This window comes from Neofelis nebulosa, chromosome 7 (genome assembly GCF_028018385.1).
Source record: "Neofelis nebulosa isolate mNeoNeb1 chromosome 7, mNeoNeb1.pri, whole genome shotgun sequence".
Classification (NCBI taxonomy): Eukaryota; Metazoa; Chordata; class Mammalia; order Carnivora; family Felidae; genus Neofelis; species Neofelis nebulosa.
Window position 1 is genome coordinate 16,908,183 of NC_080788.1, and position 23,712 is coordinate 16,931,894.

Sequence of the window (23,712 nt, forward strand, 5' to 3'; positions counted from 1 at the left end):
TGAGGTCAAGCCCCACGTCTGGCTGGGGTTCCCTGCTGTCAAAGAGGAGATTCCTGCTTGGAATTCTCTCTCTCCCCCATCTTTGTCCTGCTCTCCCTTGCTTGACTGTGCTCTCTCTCTCTCAAAATAAATAAATAAACTTTACCAAAAAAGAAAAAAATTGGTCTTGAAAAAAGAACTTTCTGTATCAATACACAAAATATCTACCTTGTTTTTTAATAGCTGCATGGATTTCCTAACGTGTCCATGACAACATTTATGTAACTGTTTCCCTATTGATGGACATTTAGTTAGTTCTCAGATTTTCACTCTTGCCATCAATATTACAACACACAGCCTTCTGCACCTGCCCAAGCCCATGAATAGTTTCTTATCATTTTTCCCTATTCTGTGTACTTCTGGGGATGTGAATGCACTGCTTTTACGATATGAAATAATTTTGAAACCAACAAGAGTAAGGATAAGAGGAATGTTAGCTGGCTTTCCAAAACAAGAATTCTACAGTGTAATTCATCCCTTAAAGCAATAGCACTCAAGTGAACACCAGGATGCCTGAAAGGGAATAATAAAGAACAAAAAAAGCCCACACAAACAAAACAATAATTATTTTTCCTCAGGAGCTTGCAGGTAGTGCAAACATAAATCTGTGCTTTGGCCACATGCATAGATGTCGCAGCATTAATTGTCCACTGGGATGATTAGGGACAAGCTGCATGTAATAGAAACATCACGAACACTTGTGTTTCTTGGCCCAGCTGCCAACGACAGGCAATTGGACTAAATGAATCGAGAGCCGGCCAGGTGTGATCAATCTTACATCCTCACGACCGTTATTACCAACCAATGACAAACCTTTGCAAAGATCCTCCCCCCAATAATTTATCATCGTGTCTCTTTTCCTAATAGGGTTTACCGTTTCATGAGGAAAGACCCACAAAATCAATTAAATATAAATTTACTATTTTATTTTATTTTATTTTATTTTATTTTATTTTAAGTTTATTGTTTTAGATGAGAAAAGGGAAATACTGTTTTTCTACCCCCCCATTTTTCTTTCTCTGAGTTTGTATACATGCTAATAGGAGCCTTGTGTCATTTATCATACCCAAGACCAGAGGAAGCAAAAGAAATCTCCAGGGAAAGGGGAGGCAGGTGGAATGTGGATCTCCAGATCTCTTGATGGGGGAAAATGTTCCTCTAGTGAGCATTCCCGCGAATGAATCCCAGAGACAGTGAAGTTGAGGCCTGCCCTACTAAATATCAGAACAGAATGTGTTATTTTGTTTAATGGAACCCCATAGTGATCCTCTACTGAATAGACAGAGTTTGATTTAGGAAAAAGAAAAAGAAAAAAGAAAACAATTTGGCCATTCTTGGTTAAATTGTCACACTGACTGAAGAAGAAAATAAAATGAATGTTTTCTACGGAACTTTGTGGTTACAGGTTAAATATCTCCATATGCATATATTTAGGAGAGAAAAAAAAAAACACACACACACACAAGCACACAGCCTAAAGCACAAATTTCTGGGCTTTCCATTGGCTAACTGGACTTTCCATTGGCTAACTGGGCTTTCGACTGGCTAAGCCATAAGACCAGAGTAGAAAAGGTACACTAAATCTCAAATAGCTATTAGATGTCTTTATGTGAGTTTTCAAGTGGGTCTTAAAAAGAAATAATAGTGCTGCATTGCTCTGGCAGACAAATCTTAAAATCACGTTTTAACATGCGACCCCTTTTATCTAAGTCCCACTGTGACACCATAGGTCATGTTGGCCATCCAGATTTTTTTCTGCCTTCAAAGTCGTCCTGGCCCTGGTAGCTCACGGCACCACACGATTAGATCGGTCACCAGTGCCTTCCTTCTGCCCCACATCCCTCCCAGTCGGACTTCTGTGCCTTGTCCTGCATATTCCTTTTATTAAATCCAACCCCCGCGCCATGAAGAATGAAAGCAAAAGATAAGGAGGCATGCATATTTTTTGAGCTCTTTTTTTTTTTAAAGCAATGGCCAAATTAAGGCCGAATTTATAGTTTTGTGGAATACTTGAGATGGTGTTTGTTCTTCCTGTGCCAAGGACCTTCGGAGGAAGAATTCTCGCTGGGGCATCGTCTACCCCCACGGACCCTGCACGAGCAGTAGCACGTGGTCAGCCATTGGAGGGCAACTAATTTGAACCGATTCCAACCTGCTTTCCTTTGCCAGTTTCTACAACAGACGCTAAAACTCAATCTCCTCACCTCTGCTACCCTTAGGAATTGCCATGTGAGTCAGTGCTGACCGAAGAGTTAGAAGGGAAGTGTGCTGGTTTCTGAACCCTCCCCTTGCCTGCTGAGAACGCGTTGATCGCAGAGATGGTGGCTGGCCGAGCCGCTGCCATCTTGCCACCAAGAAGGAAATGCCGGAAGAAGTTTGGAGGTTGAGACTCGTTGAGTTGCTGAACCGGTGACTTCAGCTGCCTACCTCTAGGCTTCTAATAATATAAGGGAAACAAGCTCTCTACTTAAGTTTCTTCTTTTTTTTTTTTAAGGTTTTTTTTTTTAAGTTTATTTATTTAGCTTGAGAGAAATAGTGCATGTGGGGGAGGGGCAGAGAGAGGAGAGAGGATCCTAAATCGGCTGGAGCTACCAGCACAGAGCCTGATGTGGGGCTCGAACCCATAAAACCGTGAGATCATGACCTGAGACAGGACCAAGAGTCAGCCGTTCATCCCACTGAACCACCCCGGCGCCCCTCCACTTAACTTCCTTGAAGCAGATTTCTGTTAATCACAGCCAAATGCAATTGCTTGACTAGATGTCACATGATGGTAGCCTAGCTTCCAAGACTTTATAACGTCTTGAGAGAGGCAGGCATCTAACCACTTAACCAAAATATTGAACAGAATGTGAAAAGCACTAAGTTGAAATTAACACAAGTCCACAACGCAGAAGCAGAAAGAGAAAATCCGCGTTACCAGTGGGACCTAAGACACCCTCATGGAAAAAAAATGGAGAAGACACTGGAGCCGAGCTCTGCAAAATGAAGAGTATTTTTCCAGACCAAAGAGGGCTTGGACCGCACCACCACCCCCCCACCCCCCGCCCCCAACACACACTAAGGACCCAGAGTGAAGAAAGGAAGTGTGGTCTGTGGCAACCTGGTTAGTTTCAGAACAGTCCCGGGTGGCTGGAGAACTGGGTTGTGTTCAATGCCACTGGAGTTGTCCACCCCTCTGTTTGCTCTTCACACGTTGCAAAACAGTTCTTGCAGCCCTCGCTTCTCCTAAACCACTTCCCACTTTTTCTTCCTTTCTGCGTTCGGCAGTAACCTCCATCACATTTTCATTTACTGCAAGAAGCTAGGTACGAATCATGAGCTGTTACCCTGCAGAGAGAAGGAGGGAAGGAAAAAAAGAAAAGAAAATAATAGTTTCTAACAATTGCTAATGTGAAAATTTAATGATTCCTTTTATAGGAGTGGTTTGCACCCGAAGGTGATTTTTTTTTTTTTCTCCCTGGAGGACACGTGGCAATCTCTGGACGCATTTGTGGCTGTCATAATGGGGAGGGGGGTGCTCCTGGCATCGCATGGGTAGAGGCAGAGATGCCGCGCAATACCCTATAGGGCACAAGACAGCCCCCAACACAGAATTATCCAGTTGAAAGTGCCAGTAATGCCAAGATTGAGAAACCCCATTTTTATGTTATTTGACGGTGACGGATGGGAGTGCCCACGTGTGGTTTCGTATCACCTAATGAGTTCATCAGGGGGTAGCACATAGGTGACAGCATCACCCTGAGGAAACATTGGTGGTCACTACAGGACGGGCCATTGTGTTGTCTAATTAACCACATCAGGCTCTGTGCTGACAGCTCAGAGCCTGGAGCCTGCTTCAGATTCTGTGTCTCCCTCTCTCTCTGCCCCTGCCCCCCCCCCTCTCAAAAATAAACATTAAAAAAGTTTTTTAGGGGCATCTGGGTGGCTCAGTCCGTTGAGCGTCTGACTTCAGCTCAGGTCCTGATCTCGCAGTTCATGAGTTCAAGCCCCACATCAGGTTCTGTGCTGACAGCTCAGAACCTGGAGCCTGCTTCGGATTCTGTGTCTCCCTCTCTTTGCCCCTCCCCCACTCGTGCTCTGTCTCTCTCTGTCTCTCAAAACTAAATAAACATTAAACAAAAATACTGAACAAAACTACAATGCCTAAGGCAGCATAGTAACACCATTTGATACTTTTGGACTCACACGGGTAAACCCCTCTGACAAGATTGTTGGTAATAAATATTTGTTGAATCTTAACGCATGAAGAAATCCAAACCTATCACACAGGGCTCAAAACTACATTTCTCTCAGGAAGTTTTCCGGGGACAAGGTGGTGGAAGGCAGCTCTGGCCGACTACCTTTTCAAAATTGCAAGCCTTTGTGTGTCACAAAAACCAGTTCTTAACACAGTTGCAAAGAGCCACATCGACTATTTCATTCAGAAGGAACTCCACGCCAAAAATACCAGCGTCTTACAAAAGTCGTCTTCTTGGAAAAACTTTTCAAAACATCATATTGAACGACAATGGATTTAGCTTTTGTTAAGAACCGCGTTCAGATCGCAGATGGAATATTGAGGACTGTGCTAAATCACAGATGGTATATTTTTTCCTATATTTCACGAAACAGGCAATTTCTACCACTTTTTTTTTTCTTTTGCATTTTGCTCTTGGTAATCCTGTAGATTGAACAACAACAACAAAAACTAAACTAAAAAGAAACATGGAAACATTTACTTTTAGTGCTGTTTATAATCTTACTCTTTAGTGGGTGGAAACATCACTGAATATTCTGTGTAATTTACTTAAAAAAAAAACTTAGAGTGTAATTCATTTTAGGTGAACAATTTGTTTTATGAGCCGTGTATGTTTATTTGGGGTTGCGCTGTTTTTTTATTGAGTGCAATAAAGACACTTCTTATCAATTGATTTGTTGTATCAGCAATGGGCTTCTTTCCAGACTGAAATATGGCAGCGTTTCCAAGGACATTATCCAGCATATAATTTCACCACAGATATGAATCCGGGTTCATTAGGGCCCACTTGCACTGCCTGTTATGACCTAATTTCTAGGATTCCTGCTTGATGGTGGAATTATCTTTCCCTGCACACAGTGTATAACATGGCTGTCAGATGAGTTCTCTCTCTTTGATGGTTCATCACATACACAATTTTGAATTGTGCCAACTTTTATACCAGCTGATAAAATCAGAAGTTCAAAAGTTCACTCCCGATCCCACATGACATGGAAACTTCAAAGATTCTAAAGCCGACACCTTTTAGAAATAATTAATGGCAGGGCTGACACGGGAGGTCTTGGGTTACTGTGCTGATGGCGTTAAAAACACTTGTCAGGAGGTAATGCTCAACCCAAATGCGGGCTAGTAAGTTCCACCTGTACCTTACGTCTAGCCTGGGGGTGATTTCTGGCCTTTTGGGTTCAGCTGACTTACCGTGACTGTCAGACCGTGGGGCATCTTGCACGTCCTGATATTAATGCTTTTGTGTGGCATCAGGCTCATACGCATTCGTGCATTTCCGCAGTGAGAAAATCACACCTCGAGAACTAAATCATGGCCGATGCAGAGCTCACGAAAGTGCCTATCACAATGTCCTGGGGAACATTTCGTTTGCACTTCGGTAATGCCATGCGTGAGGCAGAACAGAAGTGATATACACTCACAGAAAGTAGAACAGTGAGATTTAACAGCTGTGCACACGGCCTCGAGAACGTAAAATCAGGAGGCTGTGTCTTTAGAAAACTATTTCTTTTAAATCCCCAAATATCACATCTGGTTGCATCGAGTTGTCGTTATGACATAGTATTTAAGATGATTTAATGGGTTATTGCAGGATAAGAATCTTGGAGTTTACTTAACTACTGTGCATTAAGAGAATGTAGCTGTTTAAATGATGTTCTGACAAAGCAGAGAAAAAGCTGTTCTTGATGTCGAATGACTTTATTATATACTTTTTTTTTACTGTAGTCAGTATAAATATAGATACTCAAACGTAAACAGAGTATATAAAAGACAAGGGCGAAAGTGGAGCTCTGTGACAGAAATTTAAAGCAAGCAGCACGTAACAAATGCAGAAAACTATTCACCGTTGAAAATTTACGGGGCATATTGACTACGTGCATGAATGTGGCAAAGTCACAATACAAAGGCATCATGTGTCTGCTGTCCCTTGTTAACAAGTCCCCTGACTGGGCCTCTGCCAGCTCACGGGTCAGTCCCCGCTTTGGTGGCAAGGTCTCGCTCCCATTTGGAGAGGCTCCTGGTCTTGCCCCTGCTTCATACCCCCACACCCTCCACCTCCCACACCAGCACAAACCTCTCCCCGCTTTCCCTCAGGTGCACACATCATTTTTTTCTAACGTTTTTAAGTGTGTATTTATTTTTGAGACAGAGACAGAGCACGAGCGGGGGAGGGACACAGAGAGAGAGAGAGGGAGACGACACAGAATAAAAAGCAGGCTCCGGGCGCTGAGCTGTCAACACAGAGCCCAACGCGGGGCTTGAACTCACAGACCGTGAGATGGGGAAGGGGCAGAACCGACTAAGTCACCCAGGCGCCCCTGTACACATCATATTGAATAGAAAACTGAGGCTCTATGTACCTAGAACAATTTCAGACAACTTACACAGGGCCCAAGTCAAAATCCGACATCCCAGTTGCCCAATGCGTCGCTCCATTACCTCATCACATTTCTGCTGCTACTTATGGCAACTGTCCCAGTGGACATCAACATGCCATGTTTTCCCAACCTGGAAAAGTATACAAAAGTCTTTCTGTTGGCCTTTCTATGCCTACAGTAAATGGGTTTTGCCTTAATATCTGAAGGTGCTTGGAACTCCCCATGAGGGGGGTTAAATAAACAAAGCGGCAGGGGGAATGGCAGACTCTCACCGGATTGCCCCGACGTTGAACGGTGTCTTAAACAAGAGAGAAGCAGAGTGTTCCCCCAGTTCACTGTTTTGTCATCACTCCTCGGGGCGAGTCTGCATGCCAGCCGCAGAATGCGGGAAGAGACGAAGAGAAGAGGCAAAGAGCTGGTGTGACTGCCTCCTGAGAAGGGTTCCCAGAAACGGCCACTGAACATAGTGGCTTCTGTCCCACTGGCCGAAACCCCTCCTCCCATCGCCACATCCTGCTGCAGAGAAGAGAACAGAATATTCCATTTTGACTCTGAGGAACCGTGTGCCCAGACAAAATCCCACCATTACGAAGGAAGACAGTGAATGGAACAACATAGGTGCTGTTGACAGCGAAATGGGCATTTGTCTGTGGACTTCTGACCACTAACGAGATTCTTCCTTACTCATGGCTTCCTTCACAGGTCACGGGCTCTAGTGTTAAAAACAACACCTGGGTTTTATCTCTTGAGCCAGCTCTGATTAATAGCTTAACCTGATGAGTGATGGCTTGATTAATCATCAACCATGGTTCACGACTGCTTGAGAAGGAGTCTGAAACGAAGTGTGGCCTCCAGGATGAAGAGTTCTGCTATCCATTGGTGATGCCTGCAATGTGTACAGGAAAAGAGGGTAGGGATGAAGGTGCTTCTTTTCTATTCCTAGTCTGACTTTCTCACTTGGCATTCACTTTCAAATTAATGTAACAGTTCTATAATCCAGCAGCATATTAATAACAAATGCTACTCACACTTCTATGTCATGTTACCCGAAACAATACATGCATGCAGGTATTATTTCCATCCTAACAGCTTTCTTCTAAGATTAAAAAAAAAAAAAAGTGTATTTATGATCTCTAATTTGGAGGCAAAGGGTATAATTGTTAAGTAGAACAATGGGCTTCCACTAAGGTCACCTAATAATAAATAGAAAATTCAGGGGCACCTGGGTGGCTCAGTCGGTGAAGCATCCAACTTCAATTCAGGTCATGATCTCAGAGCCCAGAGCCTGCTTCAGATTCTGTGTCTCCCTCTCTCTCTGCCCCTCCCCCACTCATGCTGTCTCTTTCTCTCTCTCTCTCTCTCTCTCTCTCTCTCTCTCTCAAAAATGAATACACATTGGGGCGCCTGGGTGGCTCAGTCGGTTAAGTGTCCGACTTCGGCTCAGGTCATGATCTCGCAGTCCGTGAGTTCGAGCCCCGCGTCGGACTCTGTGCTGACAGCTCAGAGCCTGGAGCCTGTTTCAGATTCTGTGTCTCCCTCTCTCTGACCCTCCCCCGTTCATGCTCTGTCTCTCTCTGTCTCAAAAATAAATAAACGTTAAAAAAAATTTAAAAAAAATGAATACACATTTAAAAAATTTTAATAAATGAAAAATTCAGAATTTGAATTTAATTCTTTTTTTTAATTTCTTTTAATGTTTATTTATTTTTGAGAGACAGAGCACAAGCAGGAGAGGGGCAGAGAGAAGAGGGAGAAACAGAATTGGGAGCAGTTTCCAGGCTCTGAGCTGTCAGCATAGAGACTGACATGGGGCTCAAACTCACGGAGAGTGAGATCATGACCTGAGCCAAAGTCGGATACTTCACCGACTGAGCCACCTAGGCTCCCCTGAATTTAATTCTTTTAGAAACAAGATATTCTTTTCACTCCCCTATACAATACTATTCAAAAAAAAAATGATAGAGAAAGAAAGAGAATTAATCTCTTGACAGACTATCTTGGATCAGAGTGATTATATATTATCTACTAATGATTCTCCCTTCAGATTTTTTGAATCTTTCCTGCTAATAAATTCTCCATGGTACCCCACAAGCCCAAATGAACCATTCATTCAACAAAGCTAAAATTTAAACAAGAAACTGACTAGGAACTCAGCTACAGATATGAATAAAAAATTAGTTTCTGACTATAGTAACCTTACAAACATGTAAACAAAGAAATGAGCTGCAGTGTGCTCAGAAGTACAATGAGAAAGGCCCACGGTGGTACACAAAAGCCAACAGCCGCCATACCAGGTGTGAGTGGGCAGGGAGGGTGCCACAGTGGCCTCATCTGAGAAGAGTCGAAAGGGTCCTGAAGGGTGGGTGGGTGATCACCAAGCATACTCAAGGGGTAGCCAGCCAAGCCAGGAGAAGCAAATGGCAGGACTGGGTACTAGAATAGCATGGCTGTTCCAGAAAACAACAACAACAACAACTGGGCAGGATGTGTGCATGTAACAGAGGCAAGCAAGAGGCAGGGTGTTCACTGGGGTATACAGAGAGAGGTAGGCAACAGCAGGAGACGTAGACAAGAACATGGTCACGAAAAGCATTCAAGTGCCCGGATGAGACTGGGCTTTATGGACTTTAGCCTGTAAGCACTGGGAAACCACGAGAAGGTTTTCAGCAGGGGTGCAAAATAATTGTGTTGGCCTTTGAAAAAGACCACCCTGGAAACTCAGCTGGAGTTACCAAAGTCACGGGCAGTACAACCAGGCAAGAAATGAGCAGAAGCTAAAACGGGAGTTCTTCCTCTGGGACCTACATGTTTTGTAGGATTTATGGAAGCTCTCAAATTATGTGCCCTAAATGTAGGAATGAGCATGTCTCTGAGGAAAAGCTCTGTGCCTTTTCCCCAAGGTTCTTAGTGAAACCCAGAACAAGAAGGACAATAACATTCTAAAGTTGAAAAATGTCTGGCCTTGGGGCGCCTGGGTGGCTCAGTCGGTTGAGCGTCCGACTTCAGCTCAGGTCATGATCTCGCGGTTTGTGGATTCGAGCCCCGCACCGGGCTCTGGGCTGGCAGCTCAGAGCCTGGAGTCTGGTTCAGATTCTGGGTCTCCCTCTCTCTCTGCCCCTCTCCAACTAGTGCTCTGTCTCTGTCTGGAAAAAAAAAAAAAAAAAAGTTAAAAAAAAATAAAAACAAACAAGCAAAGGCCTTAACAATAGGTCAACTATATTTGGATCATATTTTATACACACAAAGTTGAAGGACTCATGTGTGTATAGGAGCCTTGCCACAGATTTTCCAAGATGGATCAGACTGTATCATTATCCCTTCTTCCAGCATCTCCCTAAACTTCCAAGTGCTATCTAACCTATGGACCATGTATCCCAAAGGTTGGTTTGAAAAGTAAATTTCCTAGGGGCGCCTGGGTGGCTCAGTCAGTTAAGCACCCAACTTCGGCTCAGGTCATGATCTCACAGTCTGTGAATTCAAGCCCTGTGTGGAGCTGTGTGCTGACAGCTCAGAGCCTGGAGCCTGCTTCGGATTCTGTGTCTCCCTCTCTCTCTGCCCCTCTCCCACTCCTTCTCTGTCTCTCAAAAATAAATAAATGTTTAAAAAAATTTTGAAAAGTAAGTTTCCTATAAGAAATTTGGCCACTCTGAGAAGGTGGCCAAAAAGATATGTAATAGCCTTTTACAGGACAGGAAAAAGCTGAGAAGCACCAAATCTCAAATCTCTAGCTACAGAAACTTCTAGAAGCAGAAAATGGAACCATTACCAGGCAGCAAGGTAAACACAGAAAGAAAAATCTAGATCACTTGTTCTGAAACTTTATGGGGGTTAAAGACCCATAACCCCCATAACCTTGAGAAGTTGCTGAACCCTCTAGAACTTCTCCCAAAACAATTCGCACAGGTATCTTCTTACAAAATTGTGCATACTATTTAGAGAGGTTTGCAAAACCTCTGGAGCCCAAGAACATCGGCGTGACCCTGGACACCAGCTTGAGAGCCCCAGTCTCGATAACTCTCCTTCCCTCAACAAACATTCTGTTATCATAGTTTTTCATCTAAATTAGGCCCAACCAATATTTACATTATCTGACTTTCATTGAGCCATGCAGGCCGCAATCAATTTCACCTCTGCCACATGCATGCAACCTCCATCAGCTGTGCAATCACAAAGTCTAAAAGGAGACTAATTCTAATTTCCGCTAAATTACACTATCGCCCAAATGGCATACGAAATCCTAAATGGATTGATAAACCTAGAATAGGAAACATTGTTCTATGCTTAAGCTTCATAAAATGCCTTCTCCCCTCAGCAAGGGTATCTGTTCTTACCACCAGGTATTTGAATTCTGGTCTACTATATGGATATTACATATATATACATACACACACATATAATATCCTATATGTATTCTCTATCTCTATCTATCTATCCTTGAACACTCTCTCTACTATGAAGCAAATTACATAAATTTTCAAAGTAAGTCCAAGCCCAGCAGTGGTCTTGATTTCCTAATGGATTAGGGAAAAGAGTAATTTGAAGGGGAAAATTACAGCAAATTCTATGTTGTTTCTTCTTGTTCCCCTACTGCAGTTACTGAAAACCTTTGACTAGACCTCTAAAAGAGACCACACATTCAATAATTTGAAGCAAAAGGTTAATGGTGTTGTTACAACTATTATCCCTTTTAAAATCATTATCGTCTTGTTTTTTATGACTATATTACCTTCACCTTTCGATGAACCCACTTTACCAGCTGTTTCCCTCCGTCATAAAGTTTGCCGAACATTATCGTAGGAATAGGAGAAATGCCATGTTTTATCAATCAAGCCTAAGGGAATTTGAGGCTTCTTACAACCACAACTGTAAAGGGAGTTTATTGCAAGTTTCTGTTTTGATTTGTAAATTGTCCTTAAGTAAAATACATACCTGATGCCAAGGTATGGAATGTAAAAATGCAATGCGGTATACGACAGAAACCTGTATCATAAAGTTTGATAGGTTGACAAATGAGAAGGCAATAGACTCCTGACAAACGCAACCAGACTTTCTTCCTTGATGCGCTGAGACCCGCGGCATCATTCAGCCTGCCGGTGTCCCTGATCCTTCAGCCCACACCACCTCAGCACCCCAAGGAATACATGAAACGTAGGACAGATGCTTCTAACTTACACAGGACTACACAGAAAGTCTCAATACCGTTCCAAACTTGATACGATAAAGGTGTTATTTCATTATGATGCAATCAAATTAAAAATTTACCAGGAAAGTCCTAAAATACCAGCATACAACGGGAACCAAAAAACACATTCCTAAATACTAGACATTATTAAATATGTATAACTAAGTGATAGCAAACATCAAACCTGTAGGATGCAGCTAATTGAGTACTTTGAGGAAATGCAGCCTTAATGTGCATTTTAAAAGACTGAAAATAAGTGAATAAAGTATTCAACCAAGCAGACATTAAAAGAGCAAGAAAACAAATCCAAATAAGGTAGTGGAAAGGGACTAAGCATGAGAGCAAAACTGCATTTTTTTTTTTTAATGAGGAGAAGTAAAACAACAAAATCAAGATGTAGTTCCTTGGTGAGTACTATTTATAAATCTCTAGCAGGACATATCAAGAGGAAACAGAGAAGCCAAAAATTAACATAATTAGAAATGGAAAAGAGGGGCACCTGGGTGGCTCGGTCAGTTAAGCATCTGACTTCGGCTCAGGTTATGATCTCGTGGTTTGTGGGTTCAAGCCCCACATTGGCCTCGGTGCTGACAGCTCGGAGCCTGGAGCCTGCTTCTGATTCTGTGTCTCCCTCTCTTTCTTTGCCCTTCTCCTGCTCATGCTCTGTCCCTCTCTCTCTCTCTGTCAAAAATAAATACACATTAAAAAAAAATTTTTTTAAGCAAAAGAAATGTAAAAGAAACATAACTATAGATAAGTTATTTTGTCTTATTTTTTTCAAAGAGTTTTATTTTTTTTAGGTACTCTCTACCCCTGGATGTGGGGTTCAAATTCACAGCCCAGAGATCAGGAGTCACAATCTCTACCAACTGAGCCAGCCAGGCAACCCCATAGCTATAGATAAGTTCTAAGTTAATACTATAAACAATTTTGTACCAACACATTTGAAAACACTAACGAAATGCCAAATTTCCCCAAAATATTTTAATCACCAAAATGACTCAAAAACAAATAAATTCTGAACAAGCCAGCAGCCATTAAGTAATTTTAATCAGCAGTCTAAAAACTATCTCTCCTTGGGGGGCCTGGGTGGCTCAGTCAGTTAAGCATCTGACTTTGGCTCAGATCATGGTCTCATGGTTCATGAGTTCAAATCCTGCGTCGGGCTCTGTGCTGACAGCTCGGAGCCTGGAGCCTGCTCTGGATTCTGTGTCTACCCCTCCCATGCTCATGCTCTGTCTCTCTGTGTCTCTCAATAATAAATAACTATTAAAAAAAGAGACAAAAACTATCTCTCCTCAACCAATTTCACAAGATAACTTTAACTCCACAAAGCCCAAAACTCTCTATTTGTTTTTACAAACCTTTTTTTTTTTTTCAGAATAAAGAAATAGAGAAAGCTCTCCAACTGATGTTTTGATGTTACTATAACCTTATTCTGAAACCTGGCTAGGGGAGTGCAAAAAGATCCAAATCATTTATAAGTATAAATGCAACAATAACAAAATAGTGTCAACTCAAATCAAGAGTGTATAAAACTAACACATCATAGGGGCGCCTAGATGGCTCCGTTGGTTAAGCATCCGACTCTTGATATCAGTTCAGGTCATGGTCTCTAGGGTTTGGGAGACTGAGCCCCGCGTCGACTCCAGCTCTGTGCCAACATCGCAGAGGCTGCTTGGGATTCTCTCTCTCCCTCTCTCTCTGCCCTTCCCCTGAGCACTCTCTCTCTCTCTCTCTCTTTCTCTAAATAAATAAATAAATAAATAAATAAATAAATAAATAAACACTAAAAAAACCTAACACATCATAAGTGCATTGGACTTATATTACTAGGACAAAGATATTTAAAAATTATGAAATCAATCAAAAAAAACCAAAAATGACATGATTATCTCAACAGATGCAGAAAAGTGGTAAATAGAAACATTTACTTAATATCAATGCATTTGGCAAAGTAGGAATAGAAAGTTTCTTAATTCAAAGATGATGTCATTCTTTTTGTTTGTTTATTTACTTTCGAGAGACAGAGACAGAGTGTGAGCAGGGGAGGGACAGAGAGAGACACACACACACAGAATCTGAAGCAGGCTCCAGGCTCAGAGCTGTCAGCACAGAGCCCCACGCAGGGCTTGAACCCTTGAACTGGGAGATCATGACCTGAGCTGAAGTCGGATGCTTAACTGAATGAGCCCCCAGGCGCCCCACAGATGATGTCATTCTTAATATCAAGCTTTCTAATGGATTCCGGTAAATTCGGGAAAAAAGTCGAGAATTCCCACTGTTGGCCTCACTACATAATACTATGCTAGAAATCCTAGCCCATAAAATATAAGAAAAAGAAGCAAAAGGCTTAAGGTAAGGCTAAAAGAACAAAACATCCTAATTTATAAATAAAATGATTATCTGTGTCAGCGAAATAGAGCCCATGGGCTAAACGAAGCCTATTGTAGCCCAAATCCAGCCACACCCATCTGTTTACATATTGCCTATGGCTGCTTTAGACCTAGAGCAGCAGAGTTAAAAGCAGTGACTGCTGGACCCTCAAAGACAAAACTATTGGCCATCTTGCCTTCTCCAGAAAAAGTCTGCATGCCCCGGTCTACATAATAATAAATATGTGATAGATCTAGGCAATCCACAAGCAAGCTAGTAGAATGAAAATACTGAATAGTTTCTGGGCCCGAGATCAATGTACAGAAAACGAGTAGCATCTTTCCGCGCTGTACCGTCTACTCGAGAGCTGTATTACAAAAAGGGCAACTTCTCACAGTAACAATAAAATCAGTAAGTAAGCAAAATATACGGCCTTTAGCAACGTATGTCACACTTTTGCAAGAAGAGTAAACTAGTTTTGAAGGACACAAAATTAAAAAAACGGGATAAAAATGGAATAAATGCTTATTTCTTTGGCAAACTGTCCAATCACGATACAGTCAGTAAGCGTCCAGTCTTAGATTCTCAAGTTCCCGTTGTCTGCCTGTTTGGCAGCCTGTCTGTTTTGGTTATTTCTGGATTTCCCAACAACATGTGATGTAGACAAATAGTAGATAGAGAGATGTGATTGTGCCCAGTGTGCACAGAACAAGTAGAAAATGAAATGAAAGAAGAAAGTGAGAAAGATAGGAAAAACCAATAGCTAGAATTTTTAGTATATTACAATGGTCCTAAAATATTTAAAATTATGAAATAGTTATCATGTGCTAAACTCTGAAATAAAACATTACGTGTCTATATGTTGGCTCTCAACTCTGTGAGGAAGCTACCATTACTTGCTTCAATTTATCCATAAGGAAACTGAGCCAGGGAGAGATTAGCGCCATTAACAAGTTACGCAGCAAGGCATTCAGTGGGGATCCAAACTCATGCGACATAATTCCAGATCCTACTCTCTGAATCCTTACCCTGTGAGGTAGGTGTTACTCCCTGCATTATTAGATGTCATATTATCTTCGCTAACAGTTCCAGAAGCTTGGAACTACTCAGTGACTTGACCAACTTCATCAGCCTAGATAAGTGATGATGCTGAGATTCGAATAAGAAAGTTGCCAAAATTGATCTTATTCCCACTGCACCAACTGTGGTCCAAAACTCGAGTGACACCAGCAGGGGAGCAGGGGAAGAATAAAAAGCTTTAAATATTAATTATTCAGCAGGTACTGTGATTTGGGGTGGAACAGACCTTCGGAAATGTCAATAGACTATACATTATTAATTTGTCAAAGTCAAGAATTTAAATATTTAAACATTTCTACCACTGAAACATACGTAGCAAACCCCACAGTCACTAACACTATTTATAGCACATTAAATTTCTACCCTCTACTAATGATGTTCGGCTTCAATTTCTCCAGTTCTGATAATTCTCCTTAGAGAGACCGGCCTGGGAGTCTCTGGAGAGAAGTGACAGGCAGGGAGGCATCCCAAGTTACTGATTCTCAATCTGCAAAGCTGTTTCTTTAGACTGTTATTTCATCTTTTAGTGTCCTTGCTGTCCGGTCTAGGTAGAGTTTTAATTCTTGACAATAATAATTCAAAATAACCTTAGCCCTTCATATTCTTTAAAAGGTAGTCACCCTTATTGTAGATTTAAAAAAAGAGAGATAATCTTTGACAACACTAACACCCATAGATAACCATTCTTGACCATGAAGGACATTGTTAAAACCACCCCCTGAATACAACCATAAAATTGCCTTAATCAAGAAACTTGCTTCTATTTCAACAATGGGCCATCAAAGGACACGGGATTTTGTGGAGCAAAGGTTGAGTCTGTGATGTAGAAGTAGAATTTGACCTCCAAATAAAGTAGTTGCCAAGCACACTGTTGTGTGTAAAACTTCCAGTCAATGTCCAATGAACCAGCCCAAACAGCCAGGTCAGAATCTCTGGAGCTTCTGGATAGCAAATCAATGCCAAATAGACGGAGCTTCCTGCTTGAGCACATCTCTGGATTAGGACACGATTCCAGGCAGCAGCTGGAATTACTGGGATAGCTTCGAAGCCTTTCAAAAAAGTCACCTACGGGTCAGTCATGGGTTTGGGCCCCCTTCAGGCAGGATGAATTTTAGCAGAGCTGAATGAGGAACCTGATTTTCAGAGACTCCCCCCAAACTTGAGGCAGAATAACTGTCAGATATGCCAAATGATGGTCTGCTTCAAATTGCTGATCTAGCCAGCTTTGGTTTTCTAGGCTCAGTAATTGGGTAACACCAAGACTGTAGGTCAAATATCTTTCGTGCCCAGAGCTGAGTGATACAAAAGCATCTGGTAAAGATCCTGTTTCCCCATGACAGGTGTTAGCAATAGGTCAGTCTTGCTGAATTTCCAAATTTTCAAACATGTGTACCAGGTAGGCATTGTGTCTTCATCAGACAAATGATACTAGGTTGAGTTTGTCCCAGCTGGTTGGATTTGGTTAAAACCTATCAAATTCATTCAGTGAGCGTTAAAAACAACACACCTAACAAATTACCCATTCATCCTCCAAACGTCTCACTGAGGTGACAAAGGCAAAATGAAAGTAATATTTGATAGAAGTAGTGAAAGGCCAAGGACTTTTCTCCCAGAAGACTAGAAACATTGGAAATTATCTACAGGACCCAACGCAGGTGGGACTGAACTGAGGTTGAGACCAAACCGAGTTGTGACCTATTCCAGGAAAACAAGGATGTGGCTGAAAAGTGACTAATACTTTTTATAAGAAAGCCCCCCAAATCTTCAAGTACAGAGTCAGCCAGTTCAGGGAGCAGTATCAGGCTGTGAGCTCTTGGTGGGCTCCTGATGGGTATTAAAACCAAAGGAAAAAGGGGCTGTTCCCCAGGCAACTTCAGGCCACCACAATGGATGTGGGCTTATGCATCTCTAAAGAAGCTGGCCCGCATCCCCTCATTCCGTTAGGACTCCGCAGATAACACTCTCGTTCACGGCTAGAAAAGATGAACCCAATGTTGCTGTGTAGCTCTGCATCAGCTGCTAATGTCAACTACTCTAGACAATTATATGTGTACATATAGACACATATACGTATGTGTATGTATATGTATATGTATATGTATATGTCAGTATACGTATACTGACAACCAAGAGTCACTAGAAATTAAAAAAAAATAAAGGCGTAAAATTAAGGAGTCACCCCATAAAAGCAAAACAAATGGTTCCCAAAGGAAACAGCATTAACAAAGGGAAGAAAAGAATATGTGGCCCCAAATCTGAATATCCCTTATGATATTGAAGGCAATGTGCAGTCATATAATAAAAGCAGACTGGTAAAAAGGCACAATCAGAAAGTAAAAAAAAAAATTTTTTCAAAACAAAAATTCTTAGACAAATAAAAATACGATTAACACAATATAAAAACACAATGGGGGACAGAATAACATGATGTACATACACCCAACCTCCAACTAGTAATTTAAAAGCCCATTTTGATAATATAAAGCAAAAGACAAGTGAAATATGAATTATTTGAGAAAGATTTGAGTTTTTATAACTAAAGTGCCACCTAAACACTAAAAAGGAATACTGAAAGTAGTACATTATTAGATATATCCTGCTATTATTTCTTTCTTTTTTTTTAATTTTTTTTTAACGTTTATTTATTTTTGAGACAGAGAGAGACAGAGCATGAACGGGGGAGGGGCAGAGAGAGAGGGAGACACAGAATCTGAAACAGGCTCCAGGCTCTGAGCTGTCAGCACAGAGCCCGATGCGGGGCTCGAACCCACGGACCACGAGATCATGACCTGAGCCGAAGTCGGACGCCCAACCGACCAAGCCACCCAGGCGCCCCAATCCTGCTATTATTTCTGAACTCAGAGGTTAATTCTAAAAAATACCACTAAGAACTTTTAGAAAGATAAAACTATTTTATTAAAAAGGAAATAGAAATAAACACATGATGAATTTATCATAAAATGCTAAATACTAAAATGCAATGAAGAAATATCTACATTGTTCTGAAGAAAATACTGTGAATCTTGAATCCTTTAACAAGCCATATTATCATTTGCACATGAAGACCAACTAAACATTTCTTCAGTTGTGTAAGGATTCAGAAAACACACCAAAGGTTTGCTTTTCTGAAAAAGAATATTGCTCAATTATACTTCCTAGTCAATTAATATGTGTGTGTGTATACATATATGTACACACATATATATAATTTTTGGATATATGACATACATGTATATATGTATACATATATGTGTACATATATGTGTATGTATATAGAGGATTCAGAAAACACACCAAAGGTTTGCTTTTCTGAAAAAGAATATTGCTCAATTATACTTCCTAGTCACTTAATATATATATGTGTGTGTGTGTGTGTCTGTGTGTGTGTGTGTGTGTGTCTGTGTGTGTATACATATATGTACACACATATATATAATTTTTTGGATATATGACATACATGTATATATGTACACATGTATACATGTATAATTTTTTGGATATATGTATACATGTATATATCCAAAAAAAAAATCTAAAACTTTGGATATAAAAACATACTAAAGATAAAAGCAACTAGTAAATCTTAGAACTACATCAAACCAAGAGTGACAATGCATTTCTAGAGTTTAATGCAGTTGCTCAGAACGGATAACTTTTATAAACAAGACAAATAAATAAAATTTTAAATTTCAAAAATAAAATTTAAAAACCATTTTTAAAAAAATCTGGAGCCTAAAATAATGATTGTTAAAATTATAAATATCAAATCAAGGTCTTGGGAAGCAGAGGAGGACAAATAGAAATTTTTAGAAAAGCAAAGGTTTTATTTTCATAAGAGATTGTAGATACAAATGTGACAGAAAAACATAGGCTCAAAAATACCAACATTTAGGGGTACCTTTGGGAAGGAAAAGTGACTGAAAAAGAACAAGGAATATTCTAAGATGCTGATACATAGTGTGCTCACTTTTTGAAAACCCATTATACTATACACTTTTGATTTAATTTTCTATATACATGTTTATACTTTAATTTTTAAATTCATCTAAACTCCAAAGGCTAATAAGCGATTATAGCAAGGTTGCAGGATATAAGGTTAATATACAAAAGTCCATCACTGTCCTATATACCAGCAATGAGCAAGTGGAATTTAAAATTAAAAACACAATACCATTTTATTTTTTCTTTTTTTTTTTTTCAACTTTTTTTTTTTTTTTTTTTTATTTATTTTTGGGACAGAGAGAGACATAGCATGAACGGGGGAGGGGCAGAGAGAGAGGGAGACACAGAATCGGAAACAGGCTCCAGGCTCCGAGCCATCAGCCCAGAGCCTGACGCGGGGCTCGAACTCACGGACCGCAAGATCGTGACCTGGCTGAAGTCGGACGCTTAACCGACTGCGCCACCCAGGCGCCCCCACAATACCATTTTAATAGAACCTCCCCAAAGTGAAAAACTTAGTCAAAAATCTAACAAAATATGTACAAGAACTATATTAGGAAAATTACAAAACTCGGGTGAACAAAATCAAAGAATACCTAAATAAATGGAAAGATATTCTAGGTTTGTGGATAAAAAGACTCAATATTGTCAAGATGTTCACTCTTCCCAATTCAAATTATAGATTCAACACAATCCCAATCTAAATTTCAGCAAATTATTTTGTGGATATTGACAAACTGATTCTAAAGTTTATATGGAGAAGCAAAAGACCCAGAATAGCCATCTTAATATAGAAGAACAAAGTTGGAGATCTAAGATTACCTGACTTCAGGATTTACTAGAAATCTAGTGTAATCAAGATAGTGGGGTATTGGCAAAAGAACAGACAAATACATCAATGGAACAGAATGGAGAGCCCAGAAATATACTGAACTGATCTTTATCAAGGAAGCAGAGGCAACGCAATGGAGGAAAAGATAGTCTTTTCAACAAATGGGGATGGAACAGCTGGACATTCACATTAAAAAAAGAAGAATCTAGACACTAACTTTACACCCTTCACCAAAATTAACTTCAAATAGATCATAGATTTAACTTTTTCTCTTTTATTTTTTTAATGTTTATTTTTGAAAGAGAGACAAAGAGAGGGAGCATGTGAGTGGGGGGAGGGGCAGAGAGAGAGAATCCGAAGCAGGCTCCAGGCTCTGAGCTGTCAGCACAGAGCCTGATGCAAGGCTTGAACTCATGAACTGCGAGACTGTGACCTGAGCCGAAGTCAGATGCCTAACTGTCTGAGCCACCCAGGTGCCCCAGATCATAGACTTAAATATAAAACATAAAACTATAAAACTCCTAGGAAAAACACATATGAGAAAATCTAGATGACCTTGGGTATGGTGATTACTTTTTAGATGTACCAAAGGCACAACTGCTCTATGAAAGAGTGTTTCAGAGAATGAGAGGACAAGTCACATGCTGGGAGAAAATATTTATAAAAGACACATCTGATAAAGGATTTTTCAAAATGTACAAAATATCTTAATACTCAACAATAAGAACACAAACAGCCCAATTAAAACATGGGCCAGATACCTTTAAAACTGAACTAAAGAACACATAGAGATGGTAAAGGAGCATATGGAAAAATGTTCTACACCATATGTCATTAGGGAAATGAAAATTAAAACAATAAGCTACTTCTACACACCTATCAGAAAGACTGTATAGATTGCATGGTGTGTGTGTATGTGTGTGTGTGTGTGTGTGTGTGTGTGTGTGTGTGCATGTGTATTCGCATGTATGCACAATCCTAAAAGCAAAGTAAAATACGCTGAAGAATTCAGAACAACCTGCTGATGGTTGGTATCTTGTACAGGGAGTAGGAATGGATGAGAGATCAGTGAGGGACCAGTCAGAAGACAGAATCATGACAGTTACTTTAAAGAATGTAATATACGAAACAAATCTTAACCAAGTAAGAGGTTGTTAACTAAGCAACTGAGTGGGGCAAAGAGAGAACTCGAAGGTATCCCAGAGGAGGAATTGCAAGAAAGAGCTCAGAAGAGGGGTCTTGTACGCCTGGACCTGAACATCTCAGAAGAAGGTGTTAGTCAGCTGTGAATCCAAAATTGCCGTGAAGCTGATTCTGCACATACGAGAAAAAAAAAACGCAAACTTCAATCAACCGAACTACTGTGGCAGGAAAAGGAACCAGATACAAAAGCCACAGGAACAAAAATAAAGGAGCCCGGTCACATCTCCATCAGCTTTGCAGGCTGTCTCCAGGACCCAGTTGACAAAAACCTAACAGGAAGGCAGCTGGCAGGAAAGCAATGTGAGTTGCAGAAGCCTAGTCCTACATTACAGAGCAAGGCCATAGACAAGTAGGTACATGCACTTCAAGTTGAAAAGAGTTTTCCTAATCAAATACAATCATCCTAACTAGAGTACTAATTATTTACAGAGTAAAGATACTTTATTTATTTCCAATGCCATCAACAGACCTCTTCCTTTTAAAGATGTAAGCTATCTTACGTATAATTTAACTCTTATTTGAATTGGCCAAATTATCACGTTTTTTTTTTTCAGTGGAAGGCAACTTTTACATGGCTTCGGAAAATTGTTCATACCACCTCTAAACCTTCAAAGATGTATATTTGCTTATTTCTTTATCTAACAACAAAATACATCCAACATTTACCAATGTAACACCGTGATATATAAAACTTAACACTGGAGACTTTTGTGACAATATATCTCCTTAATGCTTGACAATGAAATTAGCTTATTTTGCATTATTTCTAGTAATTTTGATTCCAATGAGCTTATGGAAAATACCTAAGTTGACTTTCGTCCAGCTACTTGAGTTTACTTTAACCAAAACTATTGGTCTTCTAATGATGGATAGTTCTTACTTTGATAACGGCATTCACTCATCTTTTGTTCATTTGACAAATATTTATTAAGGTATTGGTGATACATACATATATATATATGTATATATATATATTTATATTTATATATATAAATATAAATAAATAAGACTAAAATCCTTGTCCTTGAGAAAGTTAAATTCTATTTTGGAGACAAGCAGTGGGGAAAAAAATTAAGTAAAATAAACAGTATGTTAGACTAATAAGTGCTATGGAAAAAGAAATAAAGGCAGATAAGGGGATATGAACCATTAGGGGTGGGAAAGGTAATTTTTTTTTAATTTTTTAATGTTTACTTATTTTTGAGACAGAGAGAGAGAGACAGAGGGCAAGCAGGGGAGGGGCAGAGAGAGAGGGAGACACAGAATCTGAAGCAGGCTCCAGGCTCCGAGCTGTCAGCACAGAACTCGATGTGGGGCTTGAACCCACAAACCATGAGATCATGACCTGAGCCAAAGTCGGACACTTAACTGACTGAGCCACCCAGGTGCCCCTAGGAAAGGTAATATTTTAGATGCATGACAAGAGGGGGAATCTCACTGACAAGGTGGAACAGAGATCTGAATAACATGAGGACAGTATGAGGAATCCTGGGGAAAGAGAACATTCTAGACAAAGGCAATGACAAAGACAAAGGCCCTGGGATGGAACATGCATAACATGAGAGAAAGTTCAATTCTTCCTCTCAACTCAAAGCCATGACTTCTTGGATTCACAATGATACTGTTTTCCCCCTTACGATGTTAGCTTTGGGAGAATGTTACATGGAAAATACACACAAAATACACACACACACAAACACACACCAAATCTGTTTAAGTATATGAATATACTTTATGGCATTTTGTCAGTTCTAGAAACATGGAAGCTATTATATATTTTTTCTATTTTAATGTAAAGCTACAGTTAAAAACAAAATTAATGATTAAAACACAGTTTGAATTATAACTGCATTTTAATATTACTGCTAGGAATTTATCTTTAAACTAATAGAGATTGTAATTTTCATTTTCAAAAGACATGTTAATTATTCCAAACAGATATTTTAAAAGAAGTTGATTGTGTTTATATTGTTTATACTTTCTGCCAATGTAAGTTTAATATTTTCAATTAAATATTTTAATTGGTTGTTCACAAGGTACCTTTTCAGCAGACACAATCATTTTCAAGAACTGGAGACCTCCAAACACCATCTTCAAATTCAATTAGTTTATAATGCATTTGAATAAATTATAGTTTTGAGGACAGCTCTTTTAGAAGGCTGAATAAGATTAGCTTAAACAATTAAAATTCTGTTACCTATATAGCTAGAGTGAATGCAAAATTTATTTAACATATTATTGTTATGAAATACTTCAGACAGGCTAAAAAAATAAATAACATAAAGGTATAATGTTTAAAAATAATTGTAAAATACTTGTAAACCTTCCACAAAAGTTAACAGAACATCAGCAATACTTGATGCCCCCAACCTAATATCTCATACCCTCTTCCTCTCTCTGCCAGCTCCTTTCCCTCTCTCCCACTGTTTCTCAG

General features: G+C 40.0%; 1 long non-coding RNA gene across 1 annotated transcript in view; it reads right to left on the minus strand.

Annotated features, from left to right (window-relative positions):
• The window catches only part of LOC131516112 (uncharacterized), an 85,022-nt gene that overhangs the window by 37,013 nt on the left and 24,297 nt on the right, over positions 1-23,712 (minus strand). The window contains exon 2 of the long non-coding RNA XR_009263898.1: positions 3,143-3,369. This is a non-coding gene — a long non-coding RNA (uncharacterized LOC131516112). The remainder of the gene's footprint in view (positions 1-3,142; positions 3,370-23,712) is intronic.